Below are 22,363 nucleotides of genomic sequence, written 5' to 3' on the forward strand. Positions count from 1 at the left end.
AGTCCATTGCCCCAGCACTGCCATGGTCACTGCTAAAGGTCCCCAGGTGCCACAATTACAAACTTTTTGCACCCTCTCAGGTGGTGACTCCACCACTGCCCTGGGCAGCCTGACCACTCTTTCCATGAAAAAAACATTTCCTATTATCCAATCTGAACCTCCTCTGGCACAACTTGGGGTCACTTCCTCTTGTCCTGCCCCTTGATATCTGGGGTGGGTTCTCATCCTAAGAAGTGAGACAGGAGCAACATGTGCAGAATCCAGATGTTCCATGAACCAAGTGATTTCCAAGTACTTTTCCATTTCCCATTTCCACAATTTTATGCTCAAAGCTGTGGATAAGCAGTCTGAAAACACAAAAAAAGAAGCTGAAGGTATTACTTTCATAACTCGCTGTGTGTAGAGCTGTGCAGAACCAGGCACAATGGGCAGCAGGTGCAGTTGGAACAACTCTGGACCCACAGGTTTTGGTTGCAAATTCCAATTTCTGGCTCAGTTCCAGGTGTGTCACATTCCAAGCAGGATTTCCTGGCCAGAGATGTCTGTCTGTGACAGGTTGCTTTGCTGGATCAGAGGCTCACCACCGCTCTGACAGGCTCACATGTTGGTGTTCCTCTCATAATCTCTTGTAACGAAAATTGCGGAGGGATGTTCGATAATGGTGGGAAAGGGTGAGGAACACAGGTTGACCAAGGAAGGGGATCTGTGCAGGAGAGAAGAGCACCACAAGAATGTCCAGAGAAGCTGTTGCATCCCTGGAACTGTCCAAGGCCAGGTTGGATCAATGAACTTTGGAGCACCCTGGGATAGTGGAAGGTGTCCCTGGCCATGGCAGGGAATGAAATGAGATGAGCTTTGCTGTCCCTTCCAACCCAAACCACTCTGGGATTCTGTGGCTCTAAGGAGGAGAAGACATTAGGGAACAAGACAGCCACTGGCCTTAGAGCACAGATTCCATCTTTCAGTATGGGAATAGGGGGATTGGAGTTCTGGGATCTACAGGGATGTGTTCCACATTTTGCACAAAGTGCTGCAATGGCTTCTCTGGATTTGGGCTGAGCCTTTTCATCATCTACAATAGGCTGCAAAGACAATTCCTTTGTGGGGCAGGGAAAGGGAATGTGCTCCAGAAACCCTGTGAGGGTGGGGGGATTGTGGAGGAGTTCCCCACCTCATTCTCTCATTAGATGGGGGCATTCATTATTCTCAATTTGAAGAATGTTTGGGGGATGGGAAGGACACCATTGCTGGAATTATGTTTTCTCCCAGACCCTCAAACACCTCATGCTGCTCATGCTTCACTTTTACTTTCTTTAACCTCTGGATATTTCTCCTCTTTATGAGTGTTTTGTGTTTTCCTGTCTTGTCTCCTTGTGTCCAACACTGATTTTATTGCTCCTTGAACATCTTTCTCCACTCCCTCTCCTCCTTCCCCGTGTTTTGCCTCCCTTCCCTGCGGCCGGCCAGCATTGCCTTGATCAGTGAAGTGACAACATGTCACCAACCCCACAAACTGCTGAGCTCCCGAGTGGCCAGAGCAGCTCTGGAGCACAGCTGCAGACCAAGGGGAGACCACCCATGGCTCACATTTGTAAACTGCTTGTCGCAGTTCCTCGCTCCCCAGCCTGTGATGCTGCCAAGAGCAATCTCATCTCTTAGGCACCCATCCATTTCCTCTCTTCCCAGACCCTCAAGGTATCTGAGTCAAACCACCCCCCTCTATCCTGCCCCATCTGTCTGTCCCACATTCCGCTTTCCTCAGGGCCCGTCTTTTCTTTCCAGCAACAGTAGCTCCTGCTGCTCGAGTCCCCAGCTCCCAGGGACTTGGGCTGAACTACTGAAAAAGAAAAGCTCAAAATAACAGGAGGAGGGGGTGATACCTGACAATCTCTGAGAAGGAGACACTTAACTGAACAGAAAATTGATAAAGGGCTTCAAGGTCCTCAGTGAAAAATCCACAGCTGCAATCAATAGAGCAAGGAAGTTTTTCGAGTACATTATAAACCAAAATTCTGGTAATGACACAGGTCCAATGTGAGGTGAGAATTGCTCAATAAGGATGAAAAAAAGTGTGTGTGTGTGTGTGTGTGTGCGTGCACACATGTTTTGTGCATTTTGGGAAAAAGCAGATTAAAGAACACTATGTCATTGATGAGATTATTGTTGGCATAGAGGATTGTTTGTCTCTAATAGGGAATTCTAGAGAGCTGATTTTGAATTAATAGCCTTGGTGGTAGAAAAACTTCCTGCATGTGATATTACTGAAATCTTAATAACTTTTGATTTTGGTCAGGTTGGGTGGGGCTTGAAGCAACCTGGGACAGGGGAAGGTGTCCCTGCCCATGGCAGGGGTGGAAGAGGATGAGGTTTGATGCCTCTTCCAACGCAAACCAGTCTAGGATTCTATGATTTAAACCAAGTTGGCATTTCAAAGTTTAATTCTCCAATAAAAGCTGTGTAGGATTTTCTGCTGGACATCCTTGTGGTCAGTTCTGGAAGAACTTGTGGTCAGTTCTTCAGAGAACTGAAGCCAAGTTGGATGTTACAGCTCAGACCTGTGGTGGGTGAACTACTGGCTGGAGTGGTAATTAATTGATTACATACTGATGAGCAGATACAGACAGAAAGGAACAAATAACATTTGACAAAGTCTAGTGAAAATGTTTTTTATGTAGGCAGACTTTCACCTCTGGTAAGAAACAGTGGACACCAGTGTGCTGGTCCCAGTAAATGGCCAAATTCCTGCCCAGCTGCTCACTCACTGCTCCCTGCAGCAGGAGGGGAGAGGGTTTGGAAGATCAGGAATGAGAAAACTCATAGGTTGAAATAAAGATGGAAGACCTCTTACCAAATATCATTGAAATAATCCTAGAAATCATCCTAGAAATCATGGAATGGTTTGGGTTGGAAGGGACCTCAAAGATAATCAAGGAGGGATGGCCCCCACTAGATCTCAGGGTCCTATCGTTGTGGACTAAATAGACTCAGCTTGGGAAAATTATTTTAGTGCCAAATTATATATAAAAAGATAAAAATGTATATTTTTAAAACATTTTGAAGTATTGATTCAGGTAGTTGGAATCAGAAAGACAAGTATTAACCCAGAAAGGGAAACAGCTTTTCCTCCTCCTTTCCTTGGATGACTTCATTCCAAGTCCTGTTCTGCCCCTGCTGTTGTCACCAAAGGTCTCACCCAAGGCCTTCACTACAGAACACGCAGCACAGCACAGGGCTGCAGCTGGGATGTAGAGGCTCCTTTCTCTCTCATTCTCTTCCTCTGCTCTGGCCTGGCTCCTCCACAGGCAGTGCTTCCTGCCAGGAACCTCCATCTGCTCCAGGACAGGTCCCACACAGACTGCAGGGATCCCCCGGTCTCCCATGGAGTTCTCCCCATCAAAACCTTGCCACAAACACCCCACAGACACCTGTTCAAAGGGGGTCTGTCTTTTGAAACAGCGATTTGGGATCCAAGTGGGGAAAAGAGGTTTCTTTTTATGTTTCTGCAATGCTGTTTTGAGGGCACAGAGAAACAAAAATGTTCTCATGGGTTCATTTGCTTTGGCCCAGATTGCAAATTATCCTAAGTCTAGTCTAAATCTGTTTTGATTTCCTGGTACTAGACCCATCCATCAATGCAGACAAGTCTTGTCCACTGTTATTAATGTTCAACTCCTTCTTCCTCCACGTTCATCCCTCATCATGACAACACTCTTCTGGCTAAATTCGTAATGGACTCCTGCTCTGTGGTGTGCAGCACTTCCCAAATTGAGGAGCAGCAGCCCAGTTCCAAGGATGGAATTTCCAATGCTGAGCTGGGGGGACCTGCACACACACTGGAGGGAAAATGGAAAGACCAGACTCAGAGAGCAGGGCTTGTGACAAGGATGGTGCTGAGCACAGGGATGTCCATGGCCCTGCACTGCAGATGACAATGACACAGGTTGTGGGGAGTTTCTTCCACATGAGTTCACGTGTCTATCCAAGAGCAGCACTTAGGCAACTTGTGAAATTGGGATTTGGAGCATGAAACTTATTCCTATGTTTAGACACTTAGACCTCTGTCTTCTCATAAAACACGTACGGCTGTGTCGTGTCCTGCAATGAGAGCACCTGCTTGTGAGACAAAGGGCAAATCCTACATCCCTGCTGAGATCTGGACGGATCACTACAATTATTTGGGAAAGGGAGAACAGAAGTACCTCCCCCCACCACCCTCACTCTCTGCAAACATTTAAAATTGGAAAAGAAGCATCAATACATTGTGTGTGTGTGTTTTGAAACTGAACATAAAATCCACATGTTATGGAACAAGCAGGTGGGAAATATCTTCTGTGGGACCTGCTGGGAAAAAAACTATGCCTTGAGGTTCTGCTCTGACTGTTTAGGTGTTTTACATCTGACATTTACTGGGTAAGGAAAAAAAACACAACATCCAAAGGGCAGAGAGTCAACAACAGATCTCTTGGATGCACTTGGCTCAGTTCCATGCTGTAGGCTGTGAGGAAGACACGTTCTTCATTTCCAGATCTGTGCCCAGCAGCACCAGCTCCCCACTTTGGGTCCAGGGAAGCCGAGAGTGGAGGATGTACCACGGGATCTCTGCGTGTGGCTGCTCACTTGTCCAGGGCTGGGCTCTGCTGCAGTTCAGAGAGGCTCTGGACTGTGTGCAGTGAATGAAACTGGGGCTTGAGGTAACCAACACCTGAACCCTCCAGGAGGGGAGGAGAAACATAAACATGGTAAGTACATTTCAGGTCTTAGAGAGTGTCCAAAGGAGGCCACGAGGATGGGGAAGGGTGGAGGCGAAGCCCACAGGAGCATCTGGGGGCACTTGGTCTGTTCAGCCTGGAGGAGACTGAAGGGAGTTTCATCCCAGGTTGTCCCAGACTGAGAAGCAAGATGTATTCTATTGCCATCTGTGTAGCAGTTGTTTTCTGTTAAGTGAGCAGTTTTCCTTATCTCTTCCACAACCAATCCTCTCTCAGGGGAGACATCTGCTGATAATGGGCTGTTGAATGTCACTGGTGACTGATAAGAACTGGAACATCCCACTGTGAGATGCTCTGCCCAGAGGGAGGAGCTAAGCATTCCTACCTGGATATAATCTTGAGTTTCTGGAACACCAGCACGGCTTTTCCTGCACTGGATTTCCCAGAGGAACAGCTGCCTCTACCACTGCAGGAAGACTACAGCCTTTTCTACAGGATCCCTGCTCCAACAGAACCACACCTGACACTCCAGGAGGACTGCAGCCACAATTCCCAATTGGACTGCTGCCAACACCCTGTCCAACAGGGTTTCAGGTTATATTCTGATATTCTGACTCTGTCATTGTTGTTTTGGTTCACTGCATTGTTTATCTTTTTTTTTTTTTTTAATTTTCTTCCCTAATAAAGAACTGTTATTCCTGCTCCCATATTTTTTGTCTGAGAGCCCCTCTTAATTTCAAATTTATAACATTTGGAGAGAAGGGGTTTACATTTTTCCATTTCAGGGGAGGCTCCTGCCTTCCTTAGCAGACACCTGTCTTTCCAAACCAAGACAGAGTTACAGCTTCCTCTGAGGGGAAGAGGCGAGACAGACACGGATCTCTGCTCTGGTGACAGTGACAGGACTGAGGGAACGGCCTGAAGCTCTGTCAGGGGAGGTTTAGGTGGAGATCAGGGAAAGGTTCTTCCCCCTGAGGGTGCTGGGCACTGTCCAGGCTCCCCAGGGAATGGGCACGGCCCTGAGGCTGCCAGAGCTCCAGGAGCCTTTGGACAAGGCTCTGAGGTACAGGGTGGGACTGCTGGGGTGTCTGTGCAGGGTCAGAAGTTAGACTCAATGATCCCAGTGGATTCCTTCCATTTCAGGACATTCTACAATTCTATCACCTCCTCTTAACACAAGAAAATGCCTCTGCTCAGCTGTTTTCAGGAAGGTTTATCCTAAAGGTTAATCTTGAGCGAGGTCATGGCATGATTGTAAAATAGAGCATTGTGGTTTGGATCCATCTGTTCGCTTTTGAACTTCCCTACCTCTTCATATGCCACGTGGTATGGAATAACAATGGAAATTGCCAGCTTTCATGTTGAAGGTAGTTAAGCAGCTCCAGCTCCAAGCCCAGCCCCAGTTCCAGCCCCAGCCCCAGCCCCTGTCCCTGTCCCTGCCCCAGCTCCAACCCCAGCCCCTGTCCCTGCCCCAGCTCCAGCCCCAGCCACTGTCCCTGTCCCTGTCCCTGCCCCAGTTCCAGTCCCAGTCCCTGTCCCAACTCCAGACCCAGCCCCATCCTTAGCTCTAGCCATAGTTCCAGTACCAGACCCAGACCCAGTCCCACTCCCAGTCCCAGTCCCACTCCCACTCCCACTCCCACTCCCACTCCCACTCCCACTCCCACTCCCAGTCCCACTCTGAGTCCCAATCCCAGCCCCAATCCCAACCCCAATCCCAGTAGCCCCAGTCCAAGCCCCAGCCCTGGTTCTCTCTGCTCCCTCCTGGGCTGCTTTAAAGGCTCCTTGGAGGCGCTGCCTCAGTGCTGTGACTTTATGAATGTGACACATCACTCAATAGCGTAGACCAAAAGCCACTCTGTTGCCATGGCAACTGCATCCTTAGCCCAGTTCCTGGGGCTCCTCAGGACTGTTTGATATTCACCTTGACACCTTCGCAGAGACCTTGGGGAAGCACATTAAGTGTGAGAACCCCTCATATTCCTGGGCCAAGGGGATTCCTGCCAGCCATGGTCCCAGTACAGGAGAGGGGCTCCCAGCCCTGACTCCTGTCCATCCCCCCTTCCCTCTCTCCCTCGCTGGCTGATGAGCTGCAAAGCCAAACCTGAGAAGAGCCTCATCTCCTCTCTGATCAGAAATGCTGAATTCTCTGCCCAGGCCTCTGCTGGAATATTGACCCCAGCCAACACAATTGTTCTGTGTTCTGAGCCCTGCATGTGACTGGCTCTCCTTACTTTGAGCATTCCTTCTTTCTTGTTCAGTTGTTCCTTTTCCCCTCATTTTCTGGGCTAGGCATTAAATTTTCTGATTCTCTGTCCTTCCCAGGGAATTCTTCTGGTAACTTTTCCTTACACATTCTTTTACTCTGCTCCTGTGTATGTCTCTCCACTGGCTGATCCACTGCCCACACTGTCCCAGTTCCCTAACTCCTGGCAGCTCTTGGGACTGGCAATTCCATACACTGCTGCTGGATCCCATCCCTGGCTCCTTACACCCATCACAGAAGGATCACAAGCAATCATAAGGGTAAAAAAAAAAAAGAGCTTTAATGACAGGTGAGATGCTCAGGCAAATTGTAGCTGTCTTGTGCAGGGCCAGAAGCTGGACTTGATGATCTTTGTGAGTTCCTTTCCAGCTCAGGATATTCTAAGTTTGATTATTCTAAACTTTAGGGAGACATGGTCAGTGCGAATGAAGAATAAATTTCTTTGTAGCCATTCCCCAGCCGTTTCCAACAGTTACTACTGGTGGCACCTGTGTCCTTCAGATCCATCTCATCCTGCCACGTGTCTCTCCAGCACTCCTGCCTATAGATAATTTGGATTTCCCTAATGCTGTGCCCCCACTTGAGATGTCCACAGATTTGCTTCAAAAACCAGTCCCAGAGTAAGTGAGAGCCAGAGCTTTGGTGTAAGGCAGAGATGCTCTGGAAGAAGAAGACTTTGTGTTGCTAGGAGTATCTTCTTTTCCTAGTGGTGGCCCTGGCAGTGCTGGGATAATGGATGGACTCAATGGTCTTAGAGAGCTTTTTCCATGTAAATGATTCTGTGATTCTGTTAAAGATCTCATCCTGTTTCCTGTTTCCTCTTCACTTGGATGTGAGATCTCTATAAAAAGGTTCTAAACCACATGGAATCTACAACAGGAAGCTGCAGAAGAGAGGATTAGGTTGGATATTAGAGAAAATTTAATCACAGAAAGGGTGGTCAGGCATTGGCACAGGCTGCCCAGGACAGTGGGGAAGTGTTCAAAAACACGTGGGTTTGGCACTTGGGGACATCATCTAGTGATGGCCCTGGCCATGCTGGGGGAAGGGTTGGACCCCATGATCTCAAAGGACTTTTCCAACTTTAATGATGTCATCATTCTGTGAAAGGTAGAGGAGTTTCTGTTCCCAGGTTTGGAGCACAGCACTGATGCCAAAGAAGGTTTTTGATTACGCCTTGTTTGGAGATCTGGAGTCCTGTGTGCCCAGCAGCCACTCCTTGTTATCTCCTGGAGCAGAAGGATGTTATCCCACTTGTTCCTCGGCATGCAGAGACTGGGAACTGAGGCACATGACACATGAATAGCACAAAACAGCTCTGTGTTGTCCACACTGCTGTGGAGGAGCTGGATCAGGTGGGGGACCATGGATGGGGGGCAGAGGGTGTTTGATGATTCCCAAGTGCTCCCTTGTGCTCTGGGCTGGTGCTGGGAGAGGAACAATTTAAGCTCAGCACAGAGGAGATGGGGCTGCCCTGAGCTGGCCTCATGGCCAGTCCCTCAGTCTCCTCCTGTGATGTTTGGGCTACTACAAAGGTTTGCACTTTGCTGGGAAATAATCAAGGAAACCTTTTTGATAGGAAATGCTATTTGAGCATTTGAGCACAAGAATCCCGTGCTTTTGATGGTTCTCTCCCCAGGAAGGTGGCCAAGGGCAGGAGAGCCTCCTCTGCTCTGTGGCTGTGTCTGCTGAAGCAGCAGGGGTGGCCAGGCTGGAGCCTGTTTTCAGCTCTGGAGAAGGGAATATATATGAGCTCCCCTCCCAACCCTCCTGTGCTGCTGCCAGCCCACTGCTGTCCCCTCTGCTTTCTGCCTCTGGAAGGTTTCCAGCCATGCTGGAGTTTACTCATATTTCACCCATCCCAGGACTGTGTTCCTGTATCGTCCTGCACAGTGGCACTGTGAATTCCCAGCCTGCCAGCAAAGCACTCACAAGGGAGCTCTGCATCAGCCCCATCAGAACACCCTCCTGGTAGGTGGGGCACTGTCCTGGGGAAGGGCAGCTCTGGATTTGGGGATCACATACAGCTTTTTGGTGTTCTTTCAATATTCTCCTCACTGGGCATTTCTACAAGGCACTGGGTGTTGTCCCCACCTCCAGCTCAACTTAAGTGAGGCACAGAGCCAAGCCCTGGCACCGGAGAACCCCAGCTTCATGGGGATGTCTAAAATCCAGGCAGACAAGAATTTAAGCCATCTTTGTGCTTACAGCTGGCAGGTTGTGCCACCCCCACACTCCCCATGAGGCTACTGTGACTCCCATCCCACATAACTCACTTTCTTGGGTCATAGACACACAGAATCATAGAATGGTTTTCATTGGAAGGGACCTTAAAGCTCATTTTGTTCTACCCCTTGCCACAGGCGGGGACACCTTCCACTATCCCAGGTGGCTCCAAGCTCCATCCAGCCTGGCCTTGGACACTTCCAGGGATCCAGGGACAGCTTCCCTGGGCAACCTGTGCCAGGGCCTCTCCACAGGGAGGAGTTTCTTCCCAATATCCCATCTATTCCTGTCCTCCAGCAGTGGGAAGCCATTCCCCCTTGTCCTATCAAAATATGCCCTTGTCCCAAGTCCTTCTCCAGCTCTCTTGTTCCTTCACAGACCCTGAGGACAGGAAAGTGCCTGTCCTTGCTCCATGCTGTCCATGGCAGCCTGGAGATGGACCCCAGCACTGAGCCCCTGCAGGGATCAGCCTGAGGAAACCCTTTGCTGATGGCTGCATGGACTCTGTAAACTGCACCCACAGGGGGAGAGCCCTGGGAATGCCAACAGCAGTGGGACCACAACAGCCACAGGCAGGATGGGCAAAATAGTGCCTGGCTTCTGCCCTGGAGAAGGAAGGTCTGGGTGGGCTGGGAGATTCCTGCCAAACCCTTCTCTAGTGATCATTACTTTTGGAACACTTGGTGTACCTCTGAGAACATCTGATCTCCCCTGATAGCAGCAGGTTACCAGGAGACACTGTTGGGGTTGGGGCTGGGTTGAGAGGGAGGGAGGCAGGCTGTGAGCACCGATGTGTCTCTGCTGCCGGGACCGGTTTGGGCTGGGATGAGATGTGAGATTGGGATGTGCTGTCACAGGGCTTGATCCGCGGCCAAGACAAGTTTAGAGCAATTGCTCAAGGGCAAATCTGAGCAAACAGAGCCAGTCTGGATGCAGACCAGTCTCTGGGGCTGTACTTGGGGACCCAGAGGCCGTGTTCCTGCAGGTGGGAACACCAGGATGCTGGAGGCAGTTTGTGATGAGCAAAGGAGGTGATAACATCCCCCCACCCCCTGGAAGCTTGCAGACACTGTTCTGCTCCCACATCACATCCAGCAATGCCTCACAGCCTTGGAGATACCTGATTTTAAACCCAGACCCTTCAGATAGACTCTGAGGATCCCCACCCCTGAGCCCCCAGCACTGCTCGATGTGTGCAGACACAAGAACTGACCCAAGATGGCACAGAAAGACATCTTGAATATTCTTGTCATCTCCCCTTCCAACCTTTGCTTTCAGTCCATCTGCTCCCTCTTTTGGCATGACTGCTGGAACCAGAGAAAGACACGGATGTTCTCCCCAGCATGGCCTCTCCTATTAGGTGGGAAAACAGGGTCAGGCAAAGGTCTGCTGTGTAGGCAGAACTAGGGGTGGTCCCCGCATGATGTGGCAATTCCTGCTGGCACAGGAACCTTGGCAGGAACCACTGGGAGAGTTCAGGAGAGGAATGCAAGCAGCTCATCTTGTAGGAAACAGGGAATCTTGTTCCCAGAGGGTGATCACCTGGTACCTTCCTTTGGCTGAACTTGTATGAGAAATGACCATTGTTCCTCAGCATGCAGAAACTGGGAAACTGTGAGGTGCAATCCTTCCACTCCTGCCAGCCCAGGGCCACACATCTGTAACAAAACAGGAGCTCTGGAGCACTGCTGCGTCACACCTCCAGCCAGGAACATTTGGGGTGACACATGGTGGTGAACTAGCTGGGAGCAAGATCTGGGAAGGTGCATTTGCAGGGACTGAGGAGTACAGCATGCCCTAAACCTTGGCTTTGACTTTCTTGGATTCACAGAAAGGTGGAAAAACCCTCTGGGGACCTTTAACATCCTGATCTGTCTCCAGGGCTAACTTCAAAGTCAAAGCAGGCAGGTCAGAGAAGCTGTGGTTGCCTCATCCCTGGAAGTGTCCACGGCCAGGTTGGATGGAGCCTGAACCAACCTTCATGTAGGGGGTGCCATGGCAAGTGGGTTGAAACTGCATAACCTTTAAGGTCCCTTCCAGCCCAAACCTTTCTCTGATCCTGTGATTTCTCATTACCTTGTGCAGTTGAATTTTGAAAATTCCCAGGGCCAGAGATTTTTGATCAAACCTTTGCCACAAACCTTCCCCAGCCAGGCCAAGCAGCCCCAGTTCCCTCCCACACCACACGCTCAGCCCTTTGGGATGTTTCAGTGACCCTCCACTGGACTTTGCAGGCTTTTCTGGCCTCCCCAGAGTGTCCTCAAACTGCCCACAGTTCTCCAGCTGCAGCCCCAGGAATGCTCCAACAACCCCGTCCCTCCAGCTGTGCGCTCGCTGACACAGCTGGGGCTGTGCTGCCCTTTGCGGGTCCGGGGAAAGGGGCATCTTCATTGCACATAAATCTATTTTTGTGATCTGCGTTGGTGCAGGTGAGGATACCTGCGCAGCCCATCAGCATTCCCAGTGCATCTCCCACCCAGGAAACATCCCTTGGAAGGGGTGTCCCCAGGGCTGGACTGATGCTCAGCGGGGCAGACTGGAGGATATCACCCAGAAGCAAAACAGTGATCTGAACGAGGTCAGATCACTCTCTGTAAATATTTTGGGGGACTCAGACTACCTAGAGAGCAGATGTTTCAAGCAATTGGATGGCAGTGGTGCAAGGGAAGATAGAGATGGATTCACAGACTAAGTTTAGACTGAAAACTTGAGGTAGTGGAAGGTGCAGTGGTAGTAACAGCCTAGAGAAAACCTCCACTTTCATGTCAGGAGGCAGGAAAATTCTGAAAAGGTTAAAAAACAGGATGGCAAATTCCAAAGAGATCTACCTGGAAGCAGGGTGGTACCCTGGAGAATTTGGGCAGGGTTGTCATGGGTGAGTGGGAGCTGGCAGGATTTATTGACAGACACCCAGATGACTTAACAGAACCCAGTGTGCCCCATTTGGCCCAAATTACTCACACCTTTCACACCAGAAGTGTGAGCCCCTGGATTACTTGGTCTTCTTGGAGCTGCATCACGTTCCTGTGGGCTCAAGGGACCCAGCACAAATATGGGAATCTGGAGTTTAACAGTTTTCTCTGATCCTGTAACGTGGGCGTTTAAGGCAAGAAAAATTAAAGGGATATTCCATGGGTCACTGAGGGGATTCTGGCCAGTTCCCCAGCTGGAATTTGTAGATTCATACTGGGGGCAAATAGGAGAAGAATGAGAAAATCAAAGGCACATCTCCAAAGCTACATGAAAAAAAATATATATAAAAGGAAAGCATTTCATCCATCTACTTGCATTTTCCTTGGTGCTTCTTTCCCAGTGCTTTGATAAGCAAGACTCTTAAAGAAATGCTGTGGAAGAAATTCCCTTCCCCCAACAATCATTTTCCTTTATCAATTCCCCCCAAATGAAAAGATTCTTTAAAAAAAAATAGCAGAAAGAAAGGAAAGAAAGGAGAAAAGCTGCAAAGGTTTCTGTGATTTAACAAGGCCATTGTAGGATATATGAAAGAAACTGAGGAACCCATGGGCTGACTTTGATGTGGAGCCTTTCAGAACCTGAGCAGGGAGAAAAAGCCCTGACCCAGGCATGAAAGGGGCGAGCAGGGCTCGGCACACCAGAGCCAGGACTCCGTCTGCCGGGTTCCCACCGCGCTGCCAGCTCCAAACACGGCTTTGCCGGTGCAGTCCCCCGGCTCCATGCCGGGCTGGAGGATGGGCTGGGTGGTGCGAGAGCAGGGAGCTGCCGGAGCCCCCTCCTCTCCCCACACCCCACAGCCCCGCACGGGGAGCGGGGCGGGATTGCCCGGGAGGCCGAGGGACCTGCTGGGCGTGCCTGGGCTGCAGAGCCTCCTCCAGGAATGGTCCCGGTCCATGTGAACAGCCGGGAATGATCACAATCCATGGGAACAGCTTGGAATGGTCCTGATCCATGGGAATAGCCGGGAATGATCCCGATCCATGGGAACAGGCGGGATGATCCTGATGCATGGGAATGGCCGGGAATGGTCCCAGTCCATGGGAACAGCCAGGAATGATCCCGATCCATGGGAACAGCCAGGATGATCCCAATCCATGGGAACACCCGGGAATGGTCCCAATCCATGTGAATGGCCGGGAATGATCCCGATCCATGGGAACAGGCGGGAATGGTCCCGATCCATGGGAACACCTGGGAATGGTCCCGGTCCATGGGAACAGCCAGGAATGGTCCCGATCCATGGGAACAGCCGGGATGATCCCAATCCATGGGAACACCCGGGAATGGTCCCAATCCATGTGAATGGCCGGGAATGATCCCGATCCATGGGAACAGGCGGGAATGGTCCCGATCCATGGGAACACCTGGGAATGGTCCCGGTCCATGGGAACAGCCAGGAATGGTCCCGATCCATGGGAACAGCCGGGAATGGTCCCAGTCCATGGGAGTAGCCCCGCAGGGGGCAGGGGCTGCCCACAGTGAAGTGTGGTACTCACAGGATACAATGCACACAGGAGGTATGGTACTCACAGGATACACACAGGGGTTGTGGTACTCAAGGGATGCACCCAGGGAGGTGTGGTACCCACAGGATACAATGCACACGGGAGGTGTGGCACACATGGGATGCACACAGGGAGTTGTGGTACTCAAGGGATGCACCCAGGGAGGTGTGGTACTCAAGGGATGCACACAGGAGGTGTGGTACTCACAGGATGCACCCGGGGAGGTGTGGTACTCAAGGGATGCACACAGGAGGTGTGGTGCTCAAGGGATGCACTCAGGGAGGTACATACCTTTCACTGTGCACATTGAGTTGCATTACACAGGATACACTGCACACAGTGAGGTGCAATACTTACAGGTTGCACTGCGTGCAGTGAGGTACATTACTCATAGGAGTCACTGCAGGCAGTGGGGTGTGTTACTCATAGGATACACTGCACACAGTGAGATGCATCACTCTGCGTTTGCATTGCACACAGTGGATGACATTACTCATAGTAACACAGTGGGCTGCATTACTCCCAGGACACACTACTCCCAGGATGCACTGCATACAGTGGGCTGCATTACTCACAGGATGCACTGCATGCAGTGGGCTGCATTACTCACAGGATGCATTGAGCTGCGAGGTAGGTAACTCATGGGTTACACTGCACAGATGAATGCATTTCTCACAGGATGCACCCATGGAGTGAGAGGGAAGGACCCCACCACGGGTGCCCACGGGGACCCTGGCAGGGGGTGCCCGGCCCCCTGGAGCCAGTGCTGGCCATGGCACGGTGCCCATGGCTGGTGGGACCTGCAGAGGGAGGGGGAATGACAGCGGGCAACGTTGTGTCCCTGGCAGACACGTCCCTTCCCAGAGCTCAGCCTCTCTGCTCGTGGGAACACCCAAAGGGGACATGGACACGCTGGGGAGTCCAGCAAAAAGCCCTGAAGATGCTGAAGGGACTGGAGGCTCTCTGTGGAGAAAGGCTGGGAGAGCTGGGCTGTTCCAGCTGGAGGAGGCTCGGGGGGATATTGCAAGTGTGTGGGAACACCTGGAGGGAGGGTGCAGAACAGATGCAGCCTGAGGTGGGATGAACTGGGAGTATCCTCCTCCAGCAGTGCTCAGAGCATGAGACCAGGTCACAGAAAAAAGTGTCCAGAAAATCCCCCAGGGAAGGAGAGTAGTGCTGGGAAATCTCAACAGAACCTGGGGCTTCAGCTTACTCTGCTGAATGCTTGACTTGGAAGGAGATGTTTTATTCCTAGCCTTCCCTGAGAAGTCTAATTTTCAGATGAGTGATATGGGTAGACCACCCTTCAGTCCAACTTCCAACCCTACTATCCTGCAGGAACACTCCAGATGGCCACACAACTCCCACCAAGACCAGGCATGGAGGCCTTGGGGTGGATGCAAGAACAGAATAAAACTATTCTTTAAACCCCCTCTCAGCATCTGCAGTTTATGCATATTTTTTTTTTAATAGGTGGTATTTATTCTTTTATTAGCCCACCTAATGGTGTTTTGGACCCAAGAAAACTTGCAGCACAAAGGAACCCTGTGGTGTTGAGTTCTGCAGCTGAATTAGTCACGTGTGGCTCTGGGCCACTCAGGGTTGCTGAGATGAGCCCGAACCAGCCCAGTACATGGGGCTGGGCTGGCAAAGCCTCAGTGAAACAGCAGAAAATCACAGAATCTCAGACTGGTTGGGGCAGGGAGGAATCTCTGGAAATCATTTGGATCTCTGGAGGTCGTTTAGCCCAATGTCCCCTGCTAAAGCAGGGAACCTAGTTGCCCAGGACAATTTCCAGATTACTTTTGGTTATCTCCAACGATGGAGATTCCACAACTTCCCTGGGCAACCTGTTCAGTGCAAAGTGACAAGTCCTTGTCATTGGCAGGGAGAAATCCAGAGTGGGAACACCAGGTGTGCCCAGGTGCGGCTCTGGCTGCATTTAATCACATGGGGGATTTAATCCCATGGCTGCAGTGCAGGTTAGACTGGACCTGTGTCATGCAAGTGCCTCTGGCTGCAGGTAATCCCAGGAATACAAAATCCCAGGCACAGCTCCAGGAGTCTGTATGTGACACGAGGATCAGTCGCTGCCCACTTCCACCTCGTTGCCCAAAGCCACCAGCTGTGGGGTTTGGATATCCACTGGTACCAATGTGATGGGGATAAGTGGGAACAACACTGGGATAAAAATGTGGCAGCAAGGCATCCCCAGAGCCCCTAGTGACAGGGGAGTTCAGAAGTTCAGGACCTTAATTACAATGACCATGTGTGACCCTGCCTTTGTTGGGGACCTGGTGGCTGAAGTGCCACTCAAGCAGGGGCTGGTGCCTGTGCCAGCAGCCCTGGCAGTAGGGAGAGAGTAAGAGCACTGAGGGCCAGGGCTGCAGGGCACAGCTGCCCACTAAAAACCCCTCTTCAGTCTTTTGGGGATGAAGTTCCCCCAGGCTGCAGGTCTGTCTCCAGGGGAAGAGCTGGAGTAGCAGGGGCTTTGCATGAAAATGTGTCAGGAAACACAGGGATAGAAGATTTCACCGGCAGAGCACGAGCAGGAAGCCACAGGGGAAATTTGCTGAGATAAGTGCCTGATTTTCAGGTACTTACACAGAATTTCTGTGGTGCCTCTAGCAGTGACTTTAACTTACAGTTTGATTATGTGAGAGACAGCAAGGCTGGAAATAACACATTCATAGAAACATAGGATGGTTTGGGTTGGAAAGGACCTTAATGCCCATCCAGTTCCGCCCCCTGCCATGGGCAGGGACACCTTACACTGTCCCAGGGTGTTCCAAGCCCCATCCAGCCTTGTCTTGGACACTTCCAGGGATGGGGCAGCCACAGCTTCTCTGGGCAACTCCTTGTAAAAGTAAAACCAAAGAAATCATCAGTTCAAGTGCAGTATTTTCCTGAGCTGTGAACAGTCAGTCAGTTGTGGGAAGTACCAGCCTCTGCAGCAACCAAGCAGAGCCAGGGCTGAGCCATGAGAAGGACCCCAGGGTGCTCTGATGGCTCAGCAGCCTCTGCACTCACAGTAAACATGAATATTGATTACCAATTTACAAATGACCAAAGGACATGGGCTGAAAGCCAGTGCTGGCAAAATCTCTGCTTCTCAGTTATCACAGCTTCCTCACATTCCCCATGAGACCATCTCTTCCCACCCCTCACTCCCAGACCTTGGCAGCACTGGGATGTGCTGGGCAGCTCCAGGCTCTGTGTGCATGGTGAATTATTTGTGAGGTACCTTTCCCATCCTCACTGAGTCCCTTGCAGAGGGGGTGCTTATAAATAAATTAACTCCTTGCAGCTCTGAGGCATCCAACAGCAAATCCCCCCCTTTTCCACATTGTCTAGGGTTTGGTAAGCCAGCAGAAAACTTTATTTCCTTAACAAATGATTTTGTATGATCTAAGGTGCCCTGGGTCTGAAATTCACCTGTCACAAGAAAACCCACAATTATGTCACCCTCCTGTCTGCAGCGTGCAATTTATCCAGCAAATTGATCTCCTTTTGTCTTAGGCTGCTGCTTGCCAAAGTGCCTTTGGAACTGGTTTCCTATGGGAAATGGCTTGATGAGTTTGTTAGGAGAACAGTTTCCTCTGCTGAGTGAGCTGATTCCTGTCTAAATCTTTTCCCTTGACTGAGACAGATTTTATTAAGCCATAAGGCACTTGTGAGCTCGGTGATGAATATTAGAACTCGTGCAGAGCAGGAAGGGGTGGGAGGGACTCGATGCAAGAAACACAGTGGGGTCTGGGGGAATATTCTGGGTTAAACAGAGGTTTAAAGGGCCTGTACAGGAGGGAGGGGATCTTGACGTTCTGTGCAAACACAATGCAGCTGGACAATGACTAGAAAGGGTCAGGAGGAGCAGCAGCAATCACAGACAGTGGAGACTCCAGCCCCTCTGCTGCCATTAGTGTTGCTGTTAAAATTCCCACAGATTCTCAGCTGACCCCAAACCCTCATCGATTGACTCCAAAAGTAATTGAGAGCACATCAAAATGTTTCTGAGCAGCTTTTCTGGACTGCCTGGGAAAAAAATCACCTGGACCTGAGCAATCAGCTGGCCCTGGTGGAGCATTTAGGTAATCCCAGGTGTGAATGGATGCTGCTCCTTCCTCAGCACTGATCTCTTTATTGCTGCAAACAGGAATTATTTGTCTCCCCTGCTCCCTGGTGCTGAGCCCTGGCTGGCAGCACTGATGGCTGGGTGAGATATTCACCTGTTCCCAATTGCAGGTCATTGTTCTGAGCCTCCTGGTCTTGGGTAACAGCTGAATTTTGATCTGTTGACCGTTCCTCCCACACACTTTCCCCAGCCGCCTCCCCTTCAGGGATTTGTTCTCCCTTGGTCTCACAGTAGTGGTGAGCAGTAGGATGTCTCACCATCATCTCACCTCTAGAGGAAATGGTATCTTTTATTCTTCACTGTTGCTGAACTAAGGATCAGGATTTGTGATGGGAACTTGTTTAGACATACTCTTTTACACTCTGTTTTTCCTCACTGTTTTCCCTGGCTCTTGCATGATCCTCTTGGCTGGGACTGCAGTGTTGGGAAAGAGGGAAGTGTTTCACAATAAGGAGCATCTGAGTCAGTGGGAAAGACTGAGGTGGCCTTTATCAGAGTGCTCTGACCCGTCCTGAAAATGCAGTTCCCAGATGCCTCAAGCCCAGGTGAAAGCATCGTGTAACAGGTCAGTGTTTTCCCACTCCAGGGGTGAAGCTCAGCACAGAGACAGAAATCAGTGTTGCCTTCCATTAAACTGGGTGAGCAGCTGGTAACCAACTGTGGTCAGCCATCATTGTGTGTCAAATTCACCCAGTATAGAGAAAATGGGTATTTGGGGCTGAAGCACAGAATAAGAAAATCACAGAATCCCAGACTGGTTTGGTTGGAAGGGACCTCAAAGCTAATCTCATTCCAATCCCTTACCATGGGCAGGGACACCTTCCACTGTCCCAGGCTGCTCCCAGCCCTGTCCAGCCTGGCCTTGGGCACTTCCAGGGATCCAGGGGCTGCTCTGGGCACCTGTGCCAGGATAGGGAACATTCAAGGTGGCATTCCCAGGGTGCAGCCAGACTGACATTCCTGATACTGTCTGATTATATCCTCCAGCCCCCTCAGTACTGTGCACCACCGTGGGAGGATTTAGTGCCACACCTGGGATAACTGGGGCTCAGCTCTCTTGATTGCCACCATTGAAGGGCTCCCCACAGCAGCTTCTTCCTCCTTCAGAGATCACTGTGCTCCTTGTTCTGGCTTCTGGGATTATTCCACAAGTAAGGAGTAAATCCAGAGAGGGAAGGGGGACATGAGGTGAGAGCTGGAACTCCTCTCCTATGAGGAAAGCTGGGAGAGCTGGGGGTGTTCAGCCTGGAGAAGAGAAGCTCCGGGGAGACCTCAGAGACCCTGTTAGACACTAAAGGGGCTCCAGGAGAGCTGGAGATGGACTTGGGACAAGGGATGGAGGGACAGGACACAGGGAATGGCTTCAAATGGACAGAGGGAAGGGCTAGGTGGGATATGGGGAAGGAATTCTTGGCTGTGAGGGTGGTGAGGCCCTGGCACAGAGTGAAGCTGTGGCTGCCCCTGGATCCCTGGAAGTTTCCAAGGCCAGGTTGGCCAGGACTTGGAACACCCTGGGCTAGTGGAAGGTGTCCCTGCCCATGGCAGGGGGTTCATGAGAAGGGCTTTAAGTCCCTTTCCACCCAAACCATTCTATCATTCTATGGATTCTGTGAGTTCCTTCCATCAGTGCTGGTCTGGCAAAGGCGTTTTCCATGTCAGGTCCTCCTGGGCTGCCTCTGGCCACAGCCACTGGGCTCATCCAGGAACGTCTCTTAGTGCTGCCCTGCTGGGAGGAGGCCTTGGCTGCTGGTTGGACATTGCTCTGTGCCCAGTGCCACGTGTGGGGCACTGGAATTCTCTCTCTGGAGGAGACAGGATGTAGTTGGAGCCTCTAGACAGGATATTTGGGTGGGATGCCATAGTCTGTCCCTGCAGCCGAACACCATCCACTTGTTGGTTCCCTCTGACCCTGAGGGGAGAAAGGAAGGTACAGGAGAGCAGGAATCAAAGCTGGGTTTGACTGTAATTTAATCACAGCACTGCCAAATCTCCTACCACCATCAGCTCCCTTACCCTTTTTGCACAAGTGAAACAAAGCAGAACATGCAGGATCTTGCAGGAAGGAGGGCTCAGATGCCCAAAATCGTGTGCTCAGGGGTGCAGAGGGAGGATTGTATGGATCCCCATGGCCCCACTTCATCACCAGGGAATCCCAAGCCATCCTGGAATCCCAAGATAGGGTTTCTCCAGTGATGGACACTGTGGTGAGGGCACACATAAAGCCCTGCTGACCTGGGGTGAGCAGACCCAGCTCCCCAGGGAGCTGAGCACTGCTGGAGCTTTGGGAAGTGCAATTAAACACCTCCAGGTCTGTGACTTACAGCCTTTGGCCCCTTCACAAGCTGCCAACTTATCACAGAAAATGATGTGTCATCCTCAGGTCTCAACTTGTCCCTTCCTGCTGCCTGCAGACACAGGTTTTTGGCAGTGTTTCCCTCCTTCACAAGCCCTCTGTCTCTCTCCCTGCTCCCCAAGTCCTTGTTTCCCATCTCTCCCATAAGGCACTTGCTGTCTGCAGAGAAAGGCAAAGAGGAGTTTGGAATTAGGAATTTTTTCCTCTTTTTAATTTTTTTTCCTCCCCCTAGGGACTGAGTCCTTCCCCCTGTGCTGCCAGGGAGCTGCAGACCAGACAGCCAGGCCTTTTCCTACCCCCTGGGAAGCTCTGAGGCTGCTCACCCCTCACTTTGCACAGAAAACAGCTGCAGAAATACATTTCCTTGAGAGTCACATACAAGCTGGGACAACACCCCATGGTTTAGGGAAGAGGGACGGAGCTCCTTGTGCAGGAAATCTCTCCGTTCAGCCATGCAATGTAGCCCTGAGAAGCTTTTGCAGGAATGCAGGAGAAAGGGTCTGTCCCACAGGTGAAGAGTCTGGACTGACTGTGGTAAGTGTACCAAAACTCAGTGAGAAACTGTCAGGAAGCAGAAAAGCATCTGATTTAATTCAGCTTTCCAGGGAAGCTGATCCTGTCCCCCTGCATCCTCACATGCACATGTACAAACAGCAGGATGTGGTGCATGGGTGGGGCACACTGCAATAAGCTGTTATCCAAAATCCATTTCCCACACTAATGCAGGCCATGCAGGGGGGCACTGTAAGGACACAGCAGCTGACACTCTTTCCAAAGGCAGCACACAAAGGGTGTCAGCTGCTGTGTCCTTCCAGGCCCTCCCTGGCTGCTCGTGATTGTCAAGGATAAGAGGGTTTTTGGGCAGTAGTTTTGACCCAGAAGTCAACATTTATTGCAGTGTGATCTTTTGCTTTGGACTTTTTCTTGCCTCACCCTCAGTAAGTCTTAAGTGAGATTGATTTCTGTTGCCTGTGTTTCCTTGTTTGGGGCCCCTGGTGGATCTGGTGTATTTGTTGGGATAACATGATGAGAAATAGCACAGATGCTGTGGTGTTTGGCTGCCAGAGCTGCTGTGGGACAGGTTTCTGCTGCCAAGTCACCTCGGCCTTGGGCTTTGTACAAGCAACACTCTTCTCTTGTGCTGCCACTCACGTCCCCTCAGTCAGCCTGTGCTTTCCTGGAGACAACCCACACAACTCTGTGAGCCAAGGGAGGATGAACACCACGGGTGGTGGTGGATCTCACAGAATCAGGGAATTATTAATGCTGCAAAAGATCTCCAAGATCATCAAGTCCAACCTTCACACGACTTAACTCCCATGGCCACCAAACCACAGCACAAAGGTCTACTGGATTTTTGAACAGGGATTGTGACTCCACCACTGCCCTGGGCAGCCTGTGCCAATGCCTGAGCACCCTTTCAGTGAAGGATTTTTCCTTAGTATCCAACCATTTCCTCTTGTTCCTTGGGAACAGAGCCCAACCAACCCTCCATCCCAGCTGTTCCCTCCTGCCAGGAGGGAGTGATGACCCAGAAGATCCTCCCTGAGCCCCTTTTACTCCAGGCTGAACAACCCCAGAAGGAAATATTTAATTTGAAGAGCAGCCTCTCATTATCTTGGCTCATCTGTGAGCCCCCAGACCACACCAGGGGAATCCCTGCTCAGCGCCTGCCTGGCTGGACTTTGTCATGTGCCAGAGTTTCGTGAGATGCTTCTGGTTCTCTGTGACTTTCGGGAAGAACTTTGACAAAGGCTTTTGAAAGACTCAGTAAATTGCATCCTTCAAAACTGCTTTGCTGACACACTTAAAGCAGGCAGAGAAACACAATTTTCCTTTAAAGAGGACATGCTGGGTTCTCTGTCTTATGTGCCATAACCACTAATGAAAGTCAAGCACATCCCCTGCACACTCCCAGGCTTGTTTAACCCTTCTTGCTGCACTGCCTGCTGTGAGATGCACAAGGAATGACAGCAAACTGCTGAAAACCTGAGGAAATCTGCAGGTGAAATGAGAAAAAAAAGCCAAATCCAAAAAAGTCTGATTCCAGAGAAGTAGAAGGAATGGGTTTTGAGGAGTGAGTAGGGCTTTTTTTCTTGCTTGAGGTCATATTTACTGTTTGCCCTCCTAGAGTTTTAAAAACAGCAGAGTAAATTTCTAATTAAAAGATAAAGCTTGACTTACTCTAAACATCAACTA

Source organism: Vidua chalybeata, chromosome 22 (genome assembly GCF_026979565.1).
Source record: "Vidua chalybeata isolate OUT-0048 chromosome 22, bVidCha1 merged haplotype, whole genome shotgun sequence".
Lineage (NCBI taxonomy): Eukaryota > Metazoa > Chordata > Aves > Passeriformes > Viduidae > Vidua > Vidua chalybeata.